The following is a 7751-nucleotide window of genomic DNA, read 5'->3' on the forward strand; positions in this document are numbered from 1 at the left end:
GGAGCGGAGCCTGGAGCCCTGGGTCAGTCAGGGAGGCTGAGGTTAAGGTGTGCAGGGCTGGAGCTGAGACATCTCCAAGAACCAAAGCGGGGAGTCCTGAGCACAGAAAACAGTCCTCATCCCTAGGTTGTTGGGGTGGAGATGGGGCTGGGTGGGCGGGGAGCATCTGCTGTGTTGATATCAGCTTGACTCCTCTGTGGTTATCCTCAGGGGGAGGTTCCAAAATGATATTTTTTTTTGTGTGTGTGTGGTAAAATACATATAAAATAAAATTGGCTAGCTTAATCATTTTAAGTGTGCAGTTCAGTCACATTAAATACATTCACTTCTTGTGCGACTAAACTCCAGGATTTTTTTCTTCTGGCAAAACAGAAACCCTGTACATGTTCATCAACTATTCCCCCTTTCTCCTTTCCCAGTTCCTGGCAATCACCCTTCTACCTTTTGTCTCTATAACTCTGACCACTCTAGGTTCTTCATTTCAGTGGAATCAAACAATATTTGTCCTTTACTGTCAGGCTTATTTCACTAGGTCCACTAGGTTCCTATTGTGGGCACATACCACATTTGTGCATCCATTCTTTGATCAATGGGCACTTGGGTTGCTTTCATGTTTTAGTTATTGTGAAAAATGCTGCTGGGAACATGAGTGTACAAATGTCTCTTCCCTAGTGTGGTTTCAGTTCTTCTGGGTATATTTTCAGAGATAGAATTGTTGGATCATGTGGATCTAAGATGTTTATCTTCTTGTGATGGAGAAAATGTTGACATATTGAGGTGTGGAGAAGCCATCTTGACTTATACACTGTTCAGCATGAACTTTGTGTGAACTAAACAGCCTGTCCAGCCCTCACAGCTCATCTGCTTTAACCACTGAGGTCAAGAATGTCTGTTTGAAGATAAGAATGAGTAACTCCCTTCTCATGGCATCCGTGTTAACACTCCCTGGAAGATAATGTTCCTTCCCCAGACACCAGCTTCTCTGGTGGCTCAGACAGTAAAGAGTACCTGAAATATAGGGGACTCCAGTTCGATCCCTGGGTTGGGAAGATCTCCTGAAGAAGTAAACAGCAACGTGCTCCAGTATTCTTGCTGGGAGAATCCTGTGGACAGAGAGCCTGGTGAGCCTCAGTTCATGGGGTTGCAAAGAGTCAGACATGACTGAGCAGCTAACACTTCTTCACTTCTTCTTCACTTTCCAGGCAGCAGCATGCTGTTCATTGCTTCACTGTCTGTAAATGTAGTAAGTAAGTCTTTCTCTCTTGAAATCTTGCTGAAATACACCATCATGTTGATGTGTTTGGATCAACACATCATGTTGTTTGTTTGGATAGGATGTGAGACGATGCTGGAAACCATGCTTTAATGGAGCAGTTCCCAAGAGCTGAGAGTCTGTTTCCTGGACTACAATACTCATTTTGGCTCAGAGAAAACTCTTCCCTATTCCCATTACAGGTTGTTTATTGATTATTTTCACAGACACTTGAATTTGCATGATCATCAAGGACCTTGTGAAGAAAGGACTGTAAATCTGGGAACCATGCTTACTACCTTCTCCCTCCCAGCCCTTTTACACGACTCAACTTCCCACAGTCTGCACATCACTTGAATCGCTCCAGGGTGGGGGATCCCAAAGCCCAGCTGGACCCAACCAGGAGAAGGACAGCTTAACTTCTCTGATGTGAATTCAGGCAACACAGGCATGGGACAAGCATCGTGCCTGGTGTCCAGCCTTGCACAGAGGGATGGAAGAGGATAAAGGGGAGGGTGCCTGGGTCTTCTTCAAGGAGCTCTGTTGGCTGGGAGAGCTGAGCGCAGAGACAGAGAAGTGACACTTGCTGCAAGAGGTCAGGAGCTCTACTCTTCAGTGAAGGAAAACCTGGGAGCGGGAAGTGGAGTGGTGAATGGCGGGTGAAGAGCTGACTAAATTCTGACCTGCCTCAGGAGACCCACATGCTCAAACATTGGGCACAGACCCTCCAAATGGGACTTCCATGTAGTAGTTGGCTCTTAGTTGTTGTTGTTACTCAGTCATGTCCGACTCTTTACAACCCCATGGACTGCAGCCCACCAGGCTCCTCAGTCTGTGGGATTCTCCAGGCAAGAATACTGGAGTGGGTTGCCATTTCCTTCGCTAGGGGATCTTCCCGGCCCAGAGAACGAACCTGTGTCTCTTGCCTGGCAGGTGAATTCTTTACCACCGAGGTGCCTGGAAAGTTCCAGTTGACTCTTACAGTAACTTATAAAAAATTGAAGTATAATTGATCTAAAATATTCTAATTTTTCTTAAAAAGCTAACCATACAAGATGTAATGAAGTGGCTTACATTGTTGTGGAGAGTTTAGTTCTTTTTTATGACTGAGTGTTGTTTTCCAAAGCCTTTGACTGTGTGGATCACCACAAACTGTGGAAAATTCTTAAAGAGATGGGAATACCAGACCACCCAACCTGCCTCTTGAGAAATCTGTATGTATGTCAGGAAGCAACAGTTAGAGCTGGACATGGAACAACAGACTGGTTCCAAATATAGAAAGGAGTACATCAAGGCTGTATATGGTCACCCTGCTTATTTAACTTATATGTAGAGTACATCAGGAGAAACCCTGGGCTGGAAGAAGCACAAGCTGGAATCAAGATTGCTGGGAGACATATCAATAACCTCAGATATGCAGATGACACAACCCTTATGGCAGAAAGTGAAGAAGAACTAAAGAGCCTCTTGATGAAAGTGAAAGAGGAGAGTGAAAAAGTTGGCTTAAAGCTCAACATTCAGAAAACTAAGATCATGGCATCTGGTCCCATCACTTCATGGCAGATAGATGGAGAAACAGGGGAAACAGTGACAGACTTTATTTTTTGGGGCTCCAAAATCACTGCAGATTTTGATTGCAGCCATGAAATTAAAAGGTGCTTACTCCTTGGAAGGAAAGTTTTGACCAACCTAGATAGCATATTAAAAAGCAGAGACATTACTTTGTCCGCAAAGATCCATCTAGTCAAGGATATGCTTTTTCCAGTAGTCATGTATGGATGTGAGAGTTGGACTATAAAGAAAGCTGAGCACAGAAAAATTGATGCTTTTAAACTGTGGTGTTGGAGAAGACTCTTGAGAATCCCTTGGACTGCAAGGAGATCCAACCAGTCCATCCTAAAGGAGATCAGTCCTGAGTGTTTATTGGAAGGACTGATGTTGAAGTTGAAACTCCAATACTTTGGCCACCTGATGCAAAGAACTGACTCATTGAAAAAGACCCTGATGCTGGGAAAGATTGAAGGTGGGAGGAGAAGGGGATGGCAGAGGATGAGATGGCTGGATGGTATCACTGATGGACATGATGGCATCACTCAATGGGCATGAGTTTGAGTAAGCTCTGGGAGTTGGTGATGGACAGGGAGGCCTGGCATGCCATGGGCCATGGGGTCACAGAGTTGGACATGACTGAGTGACTGAAATGAACTGAACTGTGCGGTATCATTTACATGTGTGTGTGTGTGTGTGTGTGTGTGTGTGTGTATGTTTAGTCACTCAATTGTGTCTGACTCTTTGAACCCCATGGACTGTAGCCCATCAGTTTTTTCTGTCCATTGGATTCTCCAGGCAAGAATACAGGAGAGGATTGCCATGCCCTTCTCCAGGGAATCTTCCCAAACTAGGGATTGAACCCAGGCCTCCTGCATTGCAGGTAGATTCTTTATTGTCTAGAATCTAAAAGATATTGCAAATGAATGTATGTAGCAAAAGAGAAACAGACTCACAGATCCAGAAAACAAAGTAGTGGTTACCAATGGAGAGAGAGAAGTGGGCAGGGGGAAATTAGGGATATGGGATTCAGAATACAAACTACAACAAATACAAACTACAAATACTATGTATAAAATAGGTAGACTATAAGGATAGATTATAGAATGATACCCCTTATCTTGTCATAACTTTTGAGGGAGTCTAATCTGTGAAAATACTGAATCACTAGGCTGTACACCTGAAACTAATATAATAAATAAATTATACTTCATTTATTATTTTTTATTTATTTACTTTTGGCTGCACTTCGAAGCACGTGGGATATTAGTTCCCAGATGGATTGAACCCACATTCCCTGCATTGGAAGCACAGAATTTTAACCACTGTATCACCACGGAAGTCCTTTACTTCAATTTTAAGAAATACTGATATAACAAGCAGTCAGGTGCTTAATTCTTAGGTTTCATTACAAATTAAGTTTGCTAAGGGTTAAGAATTCTGATTAATATGTGTAATTAGAGCTACCAAAATTAATAAGGAAAACATCTTTGTGTTTGAGGAAAGTTTTAAAAAATTATAAGGAAAAACATATCTTTTGTTAAGGGGGAAGAAGGAAATTTTGTCCTAAAGTGACATTAAAGAGAGCAGAGAAGCACGAGACAAAATTGCAATGTAATAAAGGAAATTATAGCAAGTTTGTGAAAAGGAGTTTGAAAAAAAACTTCTGTTCTGGCTTCAGGACTGGCTAAGATGAGGATCAATTCAACTGAGTGAATTTTAATATTAAAAGGAAGCTGGTGCAGATATAGAATTTTGTTTCCTAATTTTGATAACAGTAATACTCTGTTGTAACTGTCTGTATTTGTTTTTGAAATATTTTATTGTCACTTTGGTAGATGGATAATCATTTTTTCACAGAGACCTATGATTCTCTTCGATGAAATGTTTAAGAGCTCTAATCAAATTTTAAATGAAGTACTTTTTGACCTCTAGCTAATTTGAAGATTTTTTTAGAGAGCCTCTGTAGCATTCAAATAAAGATATTAAACTCATTATAATCAGGCATATTGGTACATATAATTACATGAGTATTATTGTGAAATAAGTGATGATAAACCTTCTAAGGTTATAGTGGAAGGATAAATGTTATTGATGTATGTTCTAAAAATTATATGAAATTCCTAAAAATCTTTATGTCCTGGCAAATTGTCATCAGTCATAATTCTAGTTATTATATTAAAAAACCAGATGTTACAGAAATAGCTCTTTTTTGTAAAAAATTTTTATTTTTTTTGGCTGCACCACATAGCTGATGGACTTTTAGTTTTCTGCAGTTCAAAGTGAAGAATCCTAACCACTGGACGGCCAGGGAAATCCCTCTTTTCTTTTCAATTACCTTGATTGTTATTTAAATTCATCAACAGAGTCATATGGCAGTTCTATTTCCAGCTTTTTAAGAAATCTCCACACTGTTCTCCATAGTGGCTGTACTAATTTGCATTCCCACCAACAGTGTAAGAGGGTTCCCTTTTCTCCACACCCTCTCCAGCATTTATTGCTTGTAGACTTTTGGATAGCAGCCATCCTGACTGGCATATAATGGTACCTCATTGTGGTTTTGATTTGCATTTCTCTGATAATGAGTGATGTTGAGCATCTTTTCATGTGTTTGTTAGCCATCTGTATGTCTTCCTTGGAGAAATGTCAAACATCTTACCTCTGAAATTTTACATAGGTTATATAAGAACTCATCCTGTGTCTTATTTCTCCATTTCCTTGCCAAGCCTTTAGAGGGTTAGAGGGAAGGTTAGGTGACTTTTCCAGGCTCACATGGTCAGTAAAGTGGGGAGGCATGGGGTGGGAGGAGAAGAATGTGTGAAGCCTAGAGGGTGTCCACATTGTACCCCTGTCCCTGGAAAGACAGCAGACCCCCAGTCATCTCCCATACCCCTTCCTCATCTTGTTGCCCTGCTCACAATGACTCACTGACTCCCTGCTCTGTGGGGACCACCTATTTTTATGAATTTCCTCCATTATTCACCCTGTCTCCCGCTTCTGCCAATTGTTTTATCCCCCTAATCAATCTACACCAAGAATCATCATTTCAAAAAGCCTTCACAGCTTTCCATGAGACGCCCACCTACATCCATCACTTCATGATTTTCATATGAAATGAGGCCAGATCAAAGGAAGACGTTCTCATCTCACAGAACCCTTCACCCCCTGCCCCACCATTCTCTTCTCTCTCCTCTTCCCAATTTCTCTCTGCATTTCTTTTCTCCTGCAACATGATCTAGGATGTACCACTGATAGATGAGATATGGCTTTAAAGATTCATTTTCTATTCTAAGTAGTTTAACAAAATATTTCCCCTCCAAAGCAAATACTGTGGTCTCCCTTTGATAATTCCTGGTAAATAAAAGATTCCTTATCTTGGATCATGTAAAATATTACAGATATGTCTGATTTTTTCATTACATGGTTCACCAAATATAGTTGAGCACTTACTGTGTTCCAGACACTTTCAGCTACTGGGAAGCATGAAGGGGTCAAGTGTCACAGTCTGAAGGTAACTCTCCGCTTTCAAATTCATAGATTGATGTCTTAATCCCTAGGACCTTGGAATGTGACTATATGTGGTGGAAAGGTGGTTTGGTGGTTAAGATCTACCTTCCAATGCTGGGGACGGGGATTTGATCCTTTGTCTGGACTAAGCCCACCTGGCAACTATTTTGCCAGAACACCACAAATAAAACCTGATGCAGCCAAAAATAAATAAATGTGAGGCTTCAATGAAGAAAAGACTTCCCTGGTGGCTCAGAGAGTAAACAACTTGCCTACAACGTGAAAGACCTGAGTTCCATCCCTGAATCAGGAAGATCTCCTGAAGGAGGGAGTGGCAACCCACTCCAGTACTCTTGCCTGGAGAATCCCATGGACAGAGGAGCCTGGCGGGCTACAGTCCATGGGGTCGCGAAGAGTTGGAAATGACTGCAGCAACTAACACTTCACATTTCAAATGAAGAAAATTATTTTAAAATGAGGTAATTAAGGTTGCTACTGCTGAGTCACTTCAAATAAGGTCATAAGGGTGGGCCCTAAGGAAATGTAACTAATACTCTTATACCAAAAGGATTTTAGAGTATGGAGAACATGCATAGAGACCAAGGGCTGAGAGATTTAGCAAATAATATTACAAAACAACCAGATACACTGAATTTAGATAAACAATGAGCACATATATTTTAATCAGTATATTATATGTACATATCTTATGCATATTAATTATGCTGCTGCTGCTTAGTTGCTCAGGCATGTCTAACTCTTTGAGACTTTATAGACTGTAGCCCACCAGGCTCTTCTGTCCATGGGATTCTCCAGGCAGGAATACTGGAGTGGGTTGCAATTTCCTCCTCCATAAAGTGCAACTCATGACACAATACAGGGACCTGAGTTTCCTTCCTATGTGACAATCTGTATCTTTTTGCTGGAAATAGGCACAAGGAGGAGCTTTTTCTGGGATGATTAGTATTTTACTTCTTCCTCCAGTTGCTGCTTACATTCTTATACATGGTCTTGTAACTTATATTCTTCTACAGAAAATTTCATCGTGCTGAAACATGCACTTTTCCATGTATGTGTATTATGTTTTTAAATTATATAACATTAAAGTCATTTTGTCTTCTGTAGGGAGGTGGGAGGGGGGACCGGGATGGGGAATACATGTAAATCCATGGCTAATTCAATGTATGACAAAAACCACTGCAATGCTGTAAAGTAATTAGCCTCCAACTAATAAAAATAAATGGAAAAAAAAATAATAATTAAAAAAAAAAAAAAGTCATTTTGTCTTCTGTTATTGAATACACAGCTATCAGTGCATCCCATGTTCACACTCCACAGAGGCTCACAGTGCCCCTTGAACCAGCAGATCCTCCAGTGCATGGAGGGATTCCACACAGCATCTACTTCCTGTGGTTAAGATGACTCAGCACCAGAGATGTTTTTG

The sequence above is a fragment of the Odocoileus virginianus genome, chromosome 20, assembly GCF_023699985.2.
Source record: "Odocoileus virginianus isolate 20LAN1187 ecotype Illinois chromosome 20, Ovbor_1.2, whole genome shotgun sequence".
Classification (NCBI taxonomy): Eukaryota; Metazoa; Chordata; class Mammalia; order Artiodactyla; family Cervidae; genus Odocoileus; species Odocoileus virginianus.